Source organism: Pristiophorus japonicus, chromosome 1 (assembly GCF_044704955.1).
Source record: "Pristiophorus japonicus isolate sPriJap1 chromosome 1, sPriJap1.hap1, whole genome shotgun sequence".
Lineage (NCBI taxonomy): Eukaryota > Metazoa > Chordata > Chondrichthyes > Pristiophoridae > Pristiophorus > Pristiophorus japonicus.
This window is the reverse complement of record NC_091977.1, coordinates 514,320,341-514,336,260: the sequence shown is the minus strand read 5'-3', so window position 1 is coordinate 514,336,260 and position 15,920 is coordinate 514,320,341. Positions and strand designations below refer to the sequence as shown.

Here is a 15,920-nt window from a genome sequence, read left to right as displayed (position 1 = left end):
AAGGGGAGTTAGATTTTTTTGACGCAAAGGTTTTTTTAACATCGAATGCTTTATCAAAGGGCCTATTGTGGCAAAGGCTATATCATCATTTTAAAGGGAACTGTACAGCGGAGGAGCGGGAAGGTCGGGGCAGATGAACGGTAAGAGATTGTGGCGGAGGAGCGGTGAGAGATCGTGGCGGAGCAGCAGTGAATGTTTTTGTGGTAGAGGAGCGGTGTGAGATCGCAGCGGAGGTGCGGCGAATGTTTATGGCGGAGGAGTGGTGAGAGATCATGACGGAGGTGCGGCGAATGTTTGTGGCGGAGGAGCGGTGCGAGATCGTGGCAGAGGTGCGGCAAATGAAGGTACGGAGCCCAGAAGAGCCTAGGGCCCAGGGGCAGCACGGACCTGCCCATGCTGCGATATGTGTGCGCACTAGGTCCGTGCAGCAGAGCAGGTCTCCAGTCGTCCTGGTTTACCATTGCCACTGGACCAAGACCTAGCTCTGTCAAGTCCGTGTGGTGGCTGGTGTACAACGGTCACCACACGTTAAAAAAAGATCCACGCACAGGTATCTTCCACCCTTCAATTGGAGTTCAGGACTGGAATATCGGGTCCTTCATTGAAGCATCTGTGAACTCATGTGAAATCAAGTCATCCTCGTTCGAGGGACCGCCTATGAAGATGATGGTATAAATATGATAGTCACTAATAAATCCAATAGGGAATTGAGGGGAAATGTCTTTACCTAGAGAGCGGTTAGAATATGGAACTTACTATCACAAGGAGTAGTTGAGGCGAATAGCATAGACGCATTTAAGGCGAATCTAGGTAAGTACAAGAGGGAGAAAGGAATAGTAGGTTATGCTGATAGGATTAGATGAAGAGGGGTGGGAGGAGAACAATGGCATAGAGCAGTTAGGCTGAATGACCTGTTTCTGTGCTGTTCACTCTATGGAATATCTCTATGTATAAGTAAAGAAATATATAAAAGGCCACAGAGAAAAGGCAGGGGAATTAGATTACAGTGCATCGCTCCAGTTGAAGAACAGTACAGACATGATTGACCAAATAGCCATCTTTTGTTTTTTAATTTCCATTATTTTACATAACAAGCTGGTAAAAGCTGGACGGAGCATGACATTTATCCGAATTTATCCAAGTTAGTTTTAGTTAAAATTTAAAGATGACAGTGTAATGCGAGTGCTCCCATTTAAGGTACTTTTACTGCTACTTGTCGATCAGTGTCAAGTGGTTTTGGGTGAACATCAATGGAAAAATGAGGATATAATTGTGTTTCTCCTATCAAAGGTACTAAAGTCATGAGGTATGCTGTACCCTCCGGAAGGAAGTTTCTCACTGGTTTGAGTTTGTATGAAATAAAATATAAATCCAGCCTTAAAACTAAAAATCATTAAATGAAAAACTTCTACCTATTTGGAGCTATTTAAAATTCACATTTATTTCCAATTCGCTCTGCATATTGCCAGTTTTGGCTTTTCATATCCAGCAGGCTCGCAGACAGCTGAGATTACCAAAAATGACCCATTGGCAAGCAACTCCTCACAGAGCAATACCAATTGGCACCTGTTCCAGTCCTGAATGCCAATTGGGCTACAACAGAACCGGGAAACTCCAGTGATGCCTTTGTTCATATAACGCATGGATTATACTCACGTTCACTGCACATCTCCAAATCACAATCCAGGATTGGAACGTAGCGTGACTCGCTTAAGGATCACCAATGAGATCTGTGACTGATATCCTCTTAATGGCAAATGCCTGCCATTCGCTTACCTTGGCCTCGAGGGGAATCAAGGAATATGGGGATCGAGATTGAGTAGATTGGGCGTATACTCTCTGAAGTTTAGAAGAATGAGAGGTGATCTCATTGAAACATATAAGATTCTGACGGGGAGTGACAGGGTAGATGCTGAGAGATTGGAGAGTCTAGAACTAGGGGGCACAGTCTCTGGATAAGGGGTCAGCCATTCAAGACTGAGATAAGGAGGAATTTCTTCGCTTTGGAATCTTTGGAATTCTCTACCTCAAAGGGCTGTGGATGCTCAGTCGTTAATATATTCATGGCTGAGAGATCGATTTTTGGACTCCAGTGGAATTAAGGGATATAGGATTGGACAGGAAAGTTGAGTTGAGGTTGAAGATCAGCTATGATCTCACTGAATTGTGGAGCCAAATGGCTTAATCCTGCTCCTAATTCTTATGTTCCTATGTACCTTCTATATGTATTTGAACCACCCCCAAACTTCAGGGTAGAATTTCTGATCAGTAAAGCTCACAAACAAATCCTTAATGCACTCATACTGCATTCCTACAGGTGAACTTTTTACTGGGGCATTAACCTAGTGGCTTTATAAAACCAGCACCCAATAGTACGAGTGTGTTGAACTTCCATGCATCAACTTTGCTGATCAGATGTTTCACCCGCCCATATCAAACTGGATAACGAGGAAGATTTACTATCAGCCTGCCTGTCTGGGACTTTCAAAGAGCCAGCACAGGCACGACGGGCCGAATGGCCTCTTTCTGTGCTACATCATTCTCTGATTCTATAAATGTCATTAGGTTCACTGTATTCTAATGCAGTCCATGTGTGTTGAATTCTAAAAATATTTTGATCCAAATAGTTTAATGATTAGGTTATATTACAGGAACAATGTTGGAGGTGTTACTGAGCCAGGCATAGTGAGGAAACTGAAACAGAATTCATAATTAACCACGAGGGCTTCAGAGTCTGTACCATTTAAACTACAAACACGAATTCTGCTCCCTTGTATTGTGTGGTTCAGTAACACTTTTCCCCATCATATAATCACACTTACCATTGAAATAAAGTTTTCTCAATCAGAGAAAAAAATAATCAGAATTCTTTGCTACTTTTTGATGTCCCTCTTATCTCTGAAGGAACTGACTTAATTTGGGGCACAGACACAGTGGTTGTCTGTCGTGGGCGAAGTTGCGGCAAATGAGGGTACGGGGCCTAGAAGAGCCGAGGGCCCAGGGGCACCACAGGCTTGCCCACACTGCGATATGTGTGCGCACTAGGTCCGTGCAGCAGAGCAGGTCTCCAGTTGTCCTGGATCAACCCTTGCCATGTCGAGCCCGTGTGGTGGCTGATGTGCAACGGTCACCACACGTTAAAAAAATCCATGCACAGGCATCTTCCACCCCCTCAACTGGAGTTCAGGACTGGAACATCGGGTCCTTCATTAAAACATCTGTGAACGCTTGTGGAAGCAAGTCATCCTCTTTCGAGGGACCACAGATGATGATCTCCAGTATCTCACTCCTCAATTGTGAGTTTGGACAGCGAGTGTCAACAGGCTACTCTTCATGGTCATCACAGCCAAGCACGATACTTTCCTCATTGGACATTCACATGTCTACATTTTCCAGCAATGGTGACTGAACAACAATTAGGAGTGGCAATCCTGGCTGATTCTCTTTCCCTTCTCTAGTCAAGTGTCCTCAGGCCAATTGTGGTGTCCCTACTGCTACCCTAACTGAGCTTAGTTAACACAACACAAGAAGCTGGGACTTTCTGATCTGTATGTCTTAGCATCACATCACATTGTGCATTTACCTGCCAAGCCGTGAGCGGAGCTCAAAGTTTGATTTCTAAAAGGCAGGCCAGCTCAAGAATTTTGGGTGGTCTTCTGCAAGATATACCATTTGGGTCTTCCACCGCCTTGGACTCTGGTAGTCAGGTAACAAAGGAGTGGGCTGCTATTTCAAGATGTTCTTTGGAAAATTCAGAAATTTAACTGGAAAGTTATTAATTCCTGTGTATGTCTCTATTCTGTTTATTAATTCAGTTATTCTTTGGTCCAGAGACATAACATAACTCATCAGGCAGAAGATGCCATTCATTTTCAGAAAAGTCCAGTTGCCCCATCAATTGACCTTACTGCAGACCGGATGCGACACTGCCTTAAACCTGGTTATTATGAGGTTAATAGAAGTATCTTTCTGTTATTCTTCCCCTTTCTCTTTGTGTTTCTCTTGCCCTATGTCTCGTTCCTTCCACTCCGTGTTGGTCGTTCACCCTTTCTCTCTGTTGTATCCCTCGTTCTCTCTGTAATTCTCTGACTGTTACTGGGGCTTTCTCTATTCCTCTGTCATTTCTAAGCGCTCTGAACAGCTGCCCTTTTCTCCAGCCTCCTCTCGCAACTTTATGCCTCATCAGTGCGCATACTGCAAAAGACACGTACTCTTCCCTTCCCCACACTCCTGAACAGCTGATCATTCTGCTGTCTAAGTTGTTTCTCTCACTCTCTGGACCTTACACCAGCAAGTCAGTGCATATTTAACTGCTTAGCAAGATTGAAAAGATATATTCAAACGGGAATTAGATATGGCCCTTATGGCTAAAGGGATCAAGGTGTATGGAGAGAAAGCAGGAATGGGGTACTGAAGTTGCATGATCAGCCATGATCTTATTGAATGGTGGTGCAGGCTCAAAGGGCTGAATGGCCTACTCCTGCATCTAATTTCTATGTTTCTATGTTTCTAAATCAGAGCTACACATAACTGATGCAGCTCAGAATTGAGTCACCAAAAGTCAGTGTTCCCTGCATCCACAGGATGAGGCTGCCTTGAGCCACCTCTACTTAAAGGGAGACCAGTATGGGACTTCTCCATCAATTCTTATATCATCCACAGTCCACATTTTATGCTTTGACTTATTTATTGTGCAATAAGAAAAGTTTCTGTATAGTGACACATGAAATGTAATTTGTTTGAATGTACTACAATGTATCCCGTGTTGGACTGAATTGCACTTGAACTGGAAAACAAGGAAATGTGACGAACGGAACTGCCGTCAGCACCCAAATAATAGTGTATGGGATTGCTGACCACAGCTAAATGTATTGAAATGCCTTTGAATGTACTGTACAGATTTTTTTATGAATAAAGTATATTTTGAAATTTAAAAAAAAGAAAAGTTTCTTTCACGCTTTTCATGTCAATCTTTTGCTGGGTGCAATCCACAGGTTCTAGGAGACAAGTCCATGCTTCATGTGTGAGTCTTTACAATGAGTTCCAACAATAACTTGTATTTATATAGTGCCTCTAGCGTCGTAAAATGTCCCAATGCGCTTCACAGGAGCATCAACAAACAAAATTTGACACATAAGGAGATATTTGGATAGGTCAAAGAGGTAGGTTTTAAGGAGCATCTTAAAGGAGGAGGGAGAGATAGAGAGTTAGAGAGGTTTAGGAAGGGAATTCCAGAGCTTAGGGCCTAGGCAGCTGAAGGCACAGCCACCAAGGGTGGAGCGATTAAAATCGGGCATACGCAAGAGGCCAGAATGAGAGGAATGCAGATATCACGGAGGGTTGTAGGGCAGGAGGAGGCTGTAGAGATAGGGAGGCTATTAGACTGTGAAAGGCATCACAGTCTAGTCTGATCCTGTTCACACCTGACGTCCACACATTGGGATTGCTAGGTAGCAATCCGGAACGATAACCCAAGCAGATTTTCCCCTCCTTAGCCTATTAACATTCAACTGTTAGTCAACCTCCTTCCTTCTATGGTCAGGGCACCGAGTCGTATGGTAGCACTCCAAAATGCTGCCCCTACCTGAAATCAGAACATTTCCCTATTATTGCAGCAATTTCTTTTTGCTAATTTCCTGATCTGCATAACTAAAATCGCAAAACACAGCATCTTAATCCAATGACGAAATTACAGCATGGTGCAATAAGGATTTAAAGTAGCTCTACGCATACTGTGTTAAATTAAATATGTCAAATCTGTTATCTTCGGGATTGTGACATTGCAGAAGCTGCCAGGGATGTACCTGGAGAGAATAAAAATCCCTTAGGATTGAATTGCATGTCTCTGCAATGGGACCAGAGGTAATAAATCCAATCTGACAGCTATTCAGAGACTGAAGCAATATTCTATCAAATGTTTTTAAAGTCACTTCCATACAAGTCAAGCATAGGTTCCCAGTAGATTTATTAGACATTTATCCTGCAACTCACTCCTGCTATAGAAAACACATTTACATAACAGAGTATATCATTGTTAAAACTAGCTACCAACTTTAAGAAGCCACTGGCCTTCAATAAAAGTAAAGAAAATGTCTCCAAGAGTTTGGAGTCACAGCAATTAATTAATAAGTTAATATATATTTTTTAAAGGGCCTTAAATGAAACTCTGTTGGCCCTTAGCGAAGGACACCAATAAGTTTGAAAAGAGTAGGAAAGAGGACAGGGCACATCAGAATGTGTGTAGGTACCACAAAGTTTAGGTTTAGGAGCCTGCAGATTATAGGAGAAAAGCCAGTCGAAAGGCAGTAAGAATTTGTAGAATTTTGAGGTGCGGGGAAGGAGCAGGAGGCTGCATAATAGAAGAACGAACTTGCATTTATACAAGCGCCGTTCATATCCTCAGGACATCCCAAAGTGCTTTAAAGAAGTAAATAACTTTCGAAGTGTATTAACAGCTGGTTTGCAGACAAAAACAACAGCCAAGTTGGGCACAGCAAGATCGCACAAACAAAATGAGATAATGACCAGGCTTTGTTTAGAATGGTGTTGGTTAAATCCTGGCCAAAGCAACAACTTGCATTTATATAGTGGAGCCGAAATTCAGGGTCCCGATAAGGCCCGTTACTGCCGGAGTGCGGCAGCCAGGCGGCGGAATCCAACGGCCGCCGATTTCTGGTCGAATGGCCACCGCCAGCCAAATTCAGCTCGGGGGTTTTCTGGCGATCCCCACCTCCACACCACCGCTGCCGAGCGGCCATGAGTGCATCACCAGTGCGCGCACCGCTGGGAACATCCACCTCCCTTGAAATTCAGCCCGAAAAATCGAATGCCCGCTGAGCGGTGCCCCCGACGACTTTCTCTGTTGGTGCACCTCTGTGAGCCCTGGCTGTGCGGTGACCATTAAAGGCAAGGGCCCACCGCCATGGCCGGCATTTTTTTTTTTTGCCGGCCGACTTCCATGTTGGCCGGACTATTGTGCCCCCCGGGTTCGGCCAGGCCGCCAAGAGACAGCCTGGCACCTCCTCTTGGATGCCAGGCCTCTGGCCCAGCCGAAACCCTCCCTGGTGGCCCGGTGGCCGAACCTCAATATTTGCCGATTCTGATACATGGTAACGCAGGCACGCAATGACGTCACCACCGCTTCGCTGCTGAGTGACAGCGACGGAGAATCCGTCCCGCCTCCACTTCCGCCCCTCACCAGCACCTACCGCCGCAGTTCCGACCCCATTATGACCAGCTTCCTGGCCAATTTTAAAAAAAAAGACAAAGAGCTGAAAATCGATCAAGAGTCGACCTCATCCTACCCGGCAGTGGAAACACTTAAAAAACAGTAAGTGCGGCAGGTTTCTGGTGGGCCTGAATTTCGGCCCTTGTGTCTTTAACGTAGTAAAACACCAAAAGAACTCTCGGATTCTCTTTAAATATTGGCGTGGGTTCTTTTATATCCACGTGAGAGGGCAGACAAGACCATGGTTTAACATCTTATCTGAAAGACAGCACCTCTAGCAGTGCAGCACTACCTCAGCACTGCACTGAAGTGCCAGCCGAGATTCAATGTTCATGTCATTGAGTGAGGCTTGAAGCCATGATCTTCAGACTGGGTGGCGAAAGTGCTACCACTGAGTCAAAGGTCACAAGCAAATGAGTCTTCATTTCAACACAGTGAGGACATAGGGGGAGGAGATGAGCAAAACAGCAAAGTGTATTTTCAACTAATGAAGTACAAAACAGGAACGTTCAGAGGGGCAATGACCATAATACTACTCAATAAGATAGGAAGAAATATTTATATAGTGCCTTATTACATCCTTAACGTGTTCCAAATTGTTTCACATCTAATGAATTACTTTTGAAATTTAGTCACGATTCTTATGTAGTATTGATGAATCAATGTTGTCAATGAATTAATGAAATTGGAATCAACCATGCAATATTTATTTTAAATTATCAGTCCAAATTGAAAGTGTGAAGATATTAATTTTAAATATTAGGTTTATGCTAACAGGCCATGTAAAAAACAGTGTTCGTTTTGTTTTCTAAATATTAACATTATTTTCTACTTTCTACATTACAACAGTGACTACACTTCAAAAGTACTTCATTGGCTGTTAAGCGCTTTGAGACGTCCGCTGGTTGTGAAAGGTGCAAGTCTTTCTTTTCTTTTTTATCTGTTTGTGTAGTTTATTCCCTCCAGCAGCATTCGTCAACTGGGAACACAATCTGTGCCCAGGCTTTTGTGTTTCTTGTTGTAAAACTGGCCACTCTACCATGTGGTACTGAGCCGACCATGGATGTTCTTATAATATGCTGCCTATCAGCTGGAGAGATAGAGTGACCCCAACTGAAGTCATGAGAGGGAGTGGCCTGTGCGCAGTAACAGGAATCGGTAGGGCAAGAGGATCATTAAGGCACGGCATCTGTTCCATACGGCTGAAGATCAGTACCCTCAAAAGGCAATGGAGAAAGATTCCAGTCTGCATATGGAAGCTGAGATGGTGGGACTTGATAAAGAGGGAGAAATTGATAAAACGGGTCATTGTTGGGTTGGCAGGCTGTAACGAGTGGGGTACCGCAAGGATCAGTGCTTGGGCCTCAGCTATTTACAATCAATATTAATAACTTAGATGAGGGGACATAGAAATGTAATAAGAACATAAGAATTAGGAACAGGAGTCGGCCATCTAGCCCCTCGAGCCTGCTCCGCCATTCAACAAGATCATGGCTGATCTGGCTCCACTTACCCGCCCGCTCCCCGTAACCCTTAATTCCCTTATTGGTTAAAAATCTATCTATCTGTGACTTGAATACATTCAATGAGCTAGCCTCAACTGCTTCCTTGGGCAGATAATTCCACGGATTCACCACCCTCTGGGAGAAGAAATTCCTTCTCAACTCGGTTTTAAATTGGCTCCCCCGTATTTTGAGGCTGTGCCCCCTAGTTCTAGTCTCCCCGACCAGTGGAAACAACCTCTCTGCCTCTATCTTGTCTATCCTTTTCATTATTTTAAATGTTTCTATAAGATCCCCCCTCATCCTTCTGAACTCCAACGAGTAAAGACCCAGTCTACTCAATCTATCATCATAAGGTAACCTGCTCATCTCCGGAATTAGCCTCGTGAACGTCTCTGTACTCCCTCCAAAGCTAGTATATCCTTCCTTAAGTAAGGTGACCAAAACTGCACGCAGTACTCCAGATGCGGCCCCACCAATACCCTATACAGTTGCAGAAGGACCTCCCTGCTTTTGTACTCCATCCCTCTCGTAATGAAGGCCAACATTCCATTTGCCTTCCTGATTACCTGCTGCACCTGCAAACTAACTTTTTTGGATTCATGCACAAGGACCCCCAGGTCCCTCTGCACCGCAGCATGTTGTAATTTCTCCCCATTCAAATAATATTCCCTTTTACTGTTTTTTTCCCCAAGGTGGATGACCTCACACTTTCCGACATTGTATTCCATCTGCCAAACCTTAGCCCATTCGCTTAACCTATCCAAATCGCTTTGCAGCCTTTCTGTGTCCTCTACACAACCTGCTTTCCCACTAATCTTTGTGTCATCTGCAAATTTTGTTACACTACACTCTGTCCCCTCTTCCAGGTCATCTATGTATATTGTAAACAGTTGTGGTCCCAGCACCGATCCCTGTGGCACACCACTAACCACCGATTTCCAACCCAAAAAGGACCCATATATCCCGACTCTCTGCTTTCTGTTTGCCAGCCAATTCTCTATCCATGCTAATACATTTCCTCTGATTCCATGTACCCTTATCTTCTGCAGTAACCTTTTGTGTGGCACCTTATCGAATGCCTTTTGAAAATCTAAATACACCACATCCATCGGTACACCTTAATCCACCATGCTCGTTATATCCTCAAAGAATTCCAGTAAATTAGTTAAACATGATTTCCCCTTCATGAATCCATGCTGCGTCTGCTTGATTGCACTATTCCTATCTAGATGTCCCGCTATTTCTTCCTTAATGATAGTTTCAAGCATTTTCCCCACTACAGATGTTAAATTAACCGGCCTATAATTACCTGCCTTTTGTCTGCCCCCTTTTTTAAACAGAGGCGTTACATTAGCTGTTTTCCAATCCACTGGTACCTCCCCAGAGTCCAGAGACTTTTGGTAGATTATAACGAATGCATCTGCTATAACTTCCGCCATCTCTTTTAATACCCTGGGATGCATTTCATCAGGACCAGGGGACTTGTCTACTTTGAGTCCCATTAGCCTGTCCAGTACTACCCCCCTAGTGATAGTGATTGTCTCAAGGTCCTCCCTTCCCACATTCTTGTGACCAGCAATTTTTGGCATGGTTTTTGTGTCTTCCACTGTGAAGACCGAAGCAAAATAATTGTTTAAGGTCTCAGCCATTTCCACATTTCCCATTATTAAATCCCCCTTCTCATCTTCTAAGGGACCAACATTTACTTTAGTCACTCTTTTCCGTTTTATATATCTGTAAAAGCTTTTACTATCCGTTTTTATGTTTTGCGCAAGTTTACCTTCGTAATCTATCTTTCCTTTCTTTATTGCTTTCTTAGTCATTCTTTGCTGTCATTTAAAATTTTCCCAATCTTCTATTTTCCCACTAACCAATATATCCAAGTGCAATATATCCAAGTTTGCTGACGATACAAAGGTGGGAAAGTAAGTGACATTTCTTCACGCAAAGGATTGTGAATTTTTGGAATTCTCTACCCCAGATGGCTGTGGATGCTCAGTTGTTGAGAGTATATTCATGGTTGAGATAGATAGATTTTTGGATTCAAGGGATATAGGGATCGGACGGGAAAGTGGAGTTGAGGTCAAAGATCAGCCAGGATCTTATTGAATGGTGGAGCAGACTCGAGAGGCCAAATGGCCTACTCCTGCTCCTATTTCTTCTGTTCTTGTGACATTACAGGAAGAGCTGAATGCACGACTAACAATGGGCAGATAACCATGAGAGCTGGCAGAATTAAAAACAGGTTGGCAAGCTGTTGTTGTATATATAATCGCCAGCCTGCTTATGACAATGTATCCTCCATACAGAAGTATGGGACAGCATTAGCTAGCATTTATAAAGTGGCTTTAATGCAAAACATATCCCAATACACTTCACAATGGAGACTGATAAGTAAAAAGTACCCCCAGGAGGGAAAGATTAGTGAGAGGCAACTAAAACCTTCGTCAAAAAGATGAATTTTGAAATAGTATTTGAAGGAGAGAGAAGTAGAGTTTGGGATTTGGGGGGGGCCGGGAGTGGGGGGATTCCGAATGAGTGAGGCTGAAGTAGCTGAACGTTCTGTCTAATGTTCCCTCTAAGCTGCGTTTTGGTGTGCAAGATCTGTTTATGTCAATGCACGGTCCCTTTAAATTTCTGCTCAGACATGGTATTTCTAATGAAAAGCATTGTGAGTGGCCTGCGTGGTATCTTGTAGATAACTGCTCAGCCGCGCACAGGCACAGCTGAGAGGGAACGTTGGTTCTGTCACAACAGGAAGGAAATGTACAGAAGGCCAGAATTGGAGGATCCAAGTGCGGGAGGGAATATAAGGCTGGCAAAGATTGCACAGCTAGGGTAAGGTAAGGACATAGAGGGATTTAAAGAAAGACTTGCAGTCATATAACGTCTTTCATGGCCACCAATTGTCTCAAAATGCTTTACAACCAATGAAGTGCATTTGTTGTGTAGTCACTGTTGGAATGTGGGAAACACGGCAGCCATTATATGCACAGCAAGCTCCCACAAACAGCAATGTGATATGGACACAATAATCTGTTTTTGTTTTGTTGATTGAGGGATAAATATTGGCCAGGACATTGGGGCGAACTCCCCTGCTCTTCTTCGGAATAGTGCCATGGGACCCTTTACATCCACCTGAGAGAGCAGGCGCTGCCTCAGTTTAACATCTCATCTGAAAGACAGCACCTCTGACAGTGCAGCACTCCCTCAGTACAGCACTGCAGTGCCAGCCTTGGATTTTGTGCTCAAGTCCCTGGAGCGGGACTTGAACCCACAGCCTTCTGACTCAGATGAGTGTGCTCCCCACTGAGCCACAGCTGATACTGGATGGGACAGAGGAGAAAAATGAGAACAGATCACAGGCATTTAAATGTAATATATTGAGGGGCAGAGAGCGAAACTTGGTCAGTTCGGATGAGGTGAAGCACGAGTGGGACGAGGGATCAGGCAGGATATGGGCAGCTGCATTTAGGAAAAATTGGAGTTTGTAGAGGATGGAAGGCAAGAGGCCAGTAAGGAAGGCATTGGAACAATTGCTGTGTAGTGGTGGCAAAATTATGAATAAGGGTTTGAGGGGCTGAGGTAGGTGCAGCCACAGGAAATGCCACACAGGTGGAAATAGGGGACGGACAGGATATGTGTAATGCAAATACTTCTCCTTGACAGCCTGGCTAAGATCAGGAACTAACTGTGTCATGGTCAAGTGCACGAAACTCAATGGAACAGTGCAACATCACCATCCTCTATGGAACGTGAGCTTCTAATTGCCAAGTGAGGGTGGCCTAATTGTTGAAACATTTTAAAAATGAATCTCATAGTCACATGTCTATCTGGCCCTTAAGTGGAGCTGAACCCAAGATCAGATCAGCCATGATCCTATTGAATGGCGGAGCAGGTTCGAGGGGCCAATGGCCTACTCCTGCTCCTATTTCTTATGTTCTTAATTCTCCTTTCCTCGATTTGGTCAATTCTCAACTGTGCCCCTAAGTAGAGCCCTGTGCAAAAACATGGTGATGCTTCTCAATGGGGATACAAGGTGGTCAGCTGCTGGAAGGACTCTGATTATGCATAGGTGCCATAATAGAAACACCACTAAGATAAAGATAGTCAAAAAGCAGTGGCAAGTGCCACAGAGATGTCCACAGCTTAGACCATTTCTACCATCTCGGCCTTTCAGGAGAAAAAAATAAAGTCGAGAGGGAAAAAATCTCTTTGTTGTGTGGTGTTAATTGCTTCTCAGAATATACCGGGATTGGCACTTGAAGTGGAGAATGCTGGCTGCTAAATACAGGCAACAGGTTGCCTTGAGACCATGGTGCACCAATCTATGGCACATCACTGTCGTGGCATGCAGGCTCAATTCCCCATGATGCTGTGCCCCAGATCTCAACTACATTGCCCTCGTGTGTCTCCTAGCAACAAGATTGTGATATTGGAAGAGGTCTGAAAACAAATGCACCGTCTGGGCCACAGTTGGCACATGGCCCAGGAAGACCAGAGGAGAAATATTGGGAGAAGTAATAGTTGGCCCTGCAACAGAATGAAGTCATTTTTTAATCTTCATATCATTTCTTGATACTACAGACGGCTGATGTCTCTCACATGTCTTTTGACATTACGTCTCTCTGACTGATATACAAAGGTCAGCCAAGACCAACTCTCCCACACAGTTCATCACCCATTTCAGTGCTAAGCCAACACTTCGAGAGTATTTCATTCAACCTTTCAGTACCGAAAGGTATGATATGAAGCCATCCTTTTTTAATTCCTTTGTAACCTTTGGGTTTCGTTCGTGAAACCAGCCTCGCTCTTTTAATTTATTATTTAGCTCTCCCCATCTTTACAAAGTAGTCTTTAATCATAAACAGTTATGTTTACTTTCTCTTACCCTCAGATTCAAAGTGCATGACATTCAATTTGCTTTTCAAAATGTATATCTCTGTTCCTTTGGCCTTTCACACTCACATGGTCTCTCGAGATCACAATTGCTGCAACAACTTACTGACAGCTGGTCATCTCTGACATGGAACCAACCCTATCCAAGAGGTTATGCTCGGACTGTGAACACTGGTGGATCCTGCCAATTCAGGTCATGTGTCGCACGACCTTGCCTCTGCTCCGGCTCTCCAAAATCATGTCGAAGGACTCGTTAAAAGAGCTCATTAAAATCAGTAAGCCTTTGGTGATTCAGCACCGTGAAGGTTTGGTTTGATAAATGCAACTTAGCCAAAGACACCGTCCAGGTTCCATCCCTGTGCCAATTTCAAAGGGAGCAGTGCCCGGCATTCTAACTTGCCTCAGCCAGCGGGGAGACATTCAGCCAGCATTCCTGCTCCTGCTCCTGATTCAGTGATTTATGTCGGACGGTGCGTGTGGGCGGACGCTGGGTGAAGACAGCATCAGACTTTGATGTCCCTGGGTCTGAACATCCTGTCGACACTCACTATCTGGACTCACACATAAAGAGCGGCTAGTTGGGTAAGGTAGTGGAGAGTGGCTGGTTTAGATGGAATGATATCTGAGCATAGAGTACCTTCAAACAAGGGGGGAGAAAGGAAAAAACGTTGAAAGTCTTCAGTAATTAGATGAATTGCCTAAGCAACCTGCATTCAAAGTACTTTTTAAATTATCCTAGCTCATTACAAAGTAATCGTTTTGTCCATGAGTAATGCACAGACGATCAATAGCTGTTATTTAAAAATCATTCATGACTTTAAAAGTTGCTAAATAAATGAACCCCATTGCTGCAAGCTGTTATGGATAAGTACTTCGATGATTAAATTAGTTAAAATGTACTTTGTTAAATCAGACTCAATATATATATATATAAATGTGTGAAATTACTGGTGGCAATATTAGCAGAGAAACCTTTTATTACAGGTGCTAACCCAGTTGTTTTAATTGGATTAATGCCTGCCTTAAAAAGCAGATAAGTCATCCAAACGTCTTACGTATTCATCCACTTATATTAACAACAGCAATTTCTAGGTTATATATTTGGATATAAGTGTCTCTATAAATCTCTCTTTCATGCACTACCGATGGTCAAATAACTAAGGTGCCCTTATGATTTCTAGGCTCAAATCACCTGATCAGGATTATCCCATTAATCAGTGTGTCACAGAAACAGCCTTTACCCAAATGATATATGGAAGATCGATCCCACCATCAGGAGCATTGTTTTACAGCCACTGAATAAGTCAAATTCTGTTTTTAATTGCATGAGATTCTGAGACTTTTACATAGAAACATAGAAAATAGATGCAGCAGTAGGCCATTCGGCCCTTCGAGCCGGCACCATCATTCAATAAGATCATGGCTGATCATTCACCTCAGTATCTCTTTCCTGCTTGCTCTCCATACCCCTTGATCCCTTTAGCCATAAGAGCCATATCTAATCCCTCTTGAATATATCCAATGAACTGACATCAACAACAAATTTAGTTATGTTTTGGGGATTGCATTCCACAACTTCATCCACGTATAGTTAGACCCGTTGTGTTTTGCAGTGACTGAATAAGATAAAGCTGTTTTTATTCCACAGGATTGCAGGATTTTCTGCGATTTATACTAATGATTCGCCAGCTGTAAGTCAATGGCCTTACCCAGAGTACAACAAAGGCATTTGCTCAGTTAATGCATCAGTTCCTCAATGAACCATGGAAGGTGATGACAGTGTATTAAATAGATCCGAGGAAGATAGCCAAAATATCGCAAGATTTAACTGGAAAGAAAGACTTAGATGTATATAGCGCCTTTCACGATCACTAGGCATCTCACGGTGCTTTACAGCTAATGAAGTACTTTTGGAGTGTAGTCACTGTTGTAATGTAGGAAAAGCAGCAGTCAATTTGCACACAGCAAGCTCCCACAAACAGCAATATGATCATCTGTTTTTGTTATGTTGATTGAGGGATAAATATTGGCCAGCACACCGGAGATAACTTCTTCAAAATAGCGCCATGGGATCTTTTACGTTCAATTGAGAGAGCAGACGGGGCCTCGGTTTAACGTCTCATCCAAAAGACGGCACCTCCGACAGTGTGGCGCTCCCTCAGCACAGCACTGGAGTGTCAGCTGAGATTTTTTTGTGCTGAAGTCCCTGGAGTGGGATTGTGAACCCACAACCTTCTGACTCAGAGGCGAGTGTGCTACCCACTGAGCCACAACAAGGAATCGCTAGC

The 15,920-nt window shown here is 43.7% G+C and overlaps 1 protein-coding gene across 8 annotated transcripts in view; it reads right to left on the bottom strand.

The window, feature by feature from the left end:
* LOC139277433 (receptor-type tyrosine-protein phosphatase mu-like) overlaps nucleotides 1-15,920 on the bottom strand; it is a 1,220,924-nt gene that overhangs the window by 1,105,384 nt on the left and 99,620 nt on the right. The gene's annotated exons all lie outside the window — the stretch shown is intronic.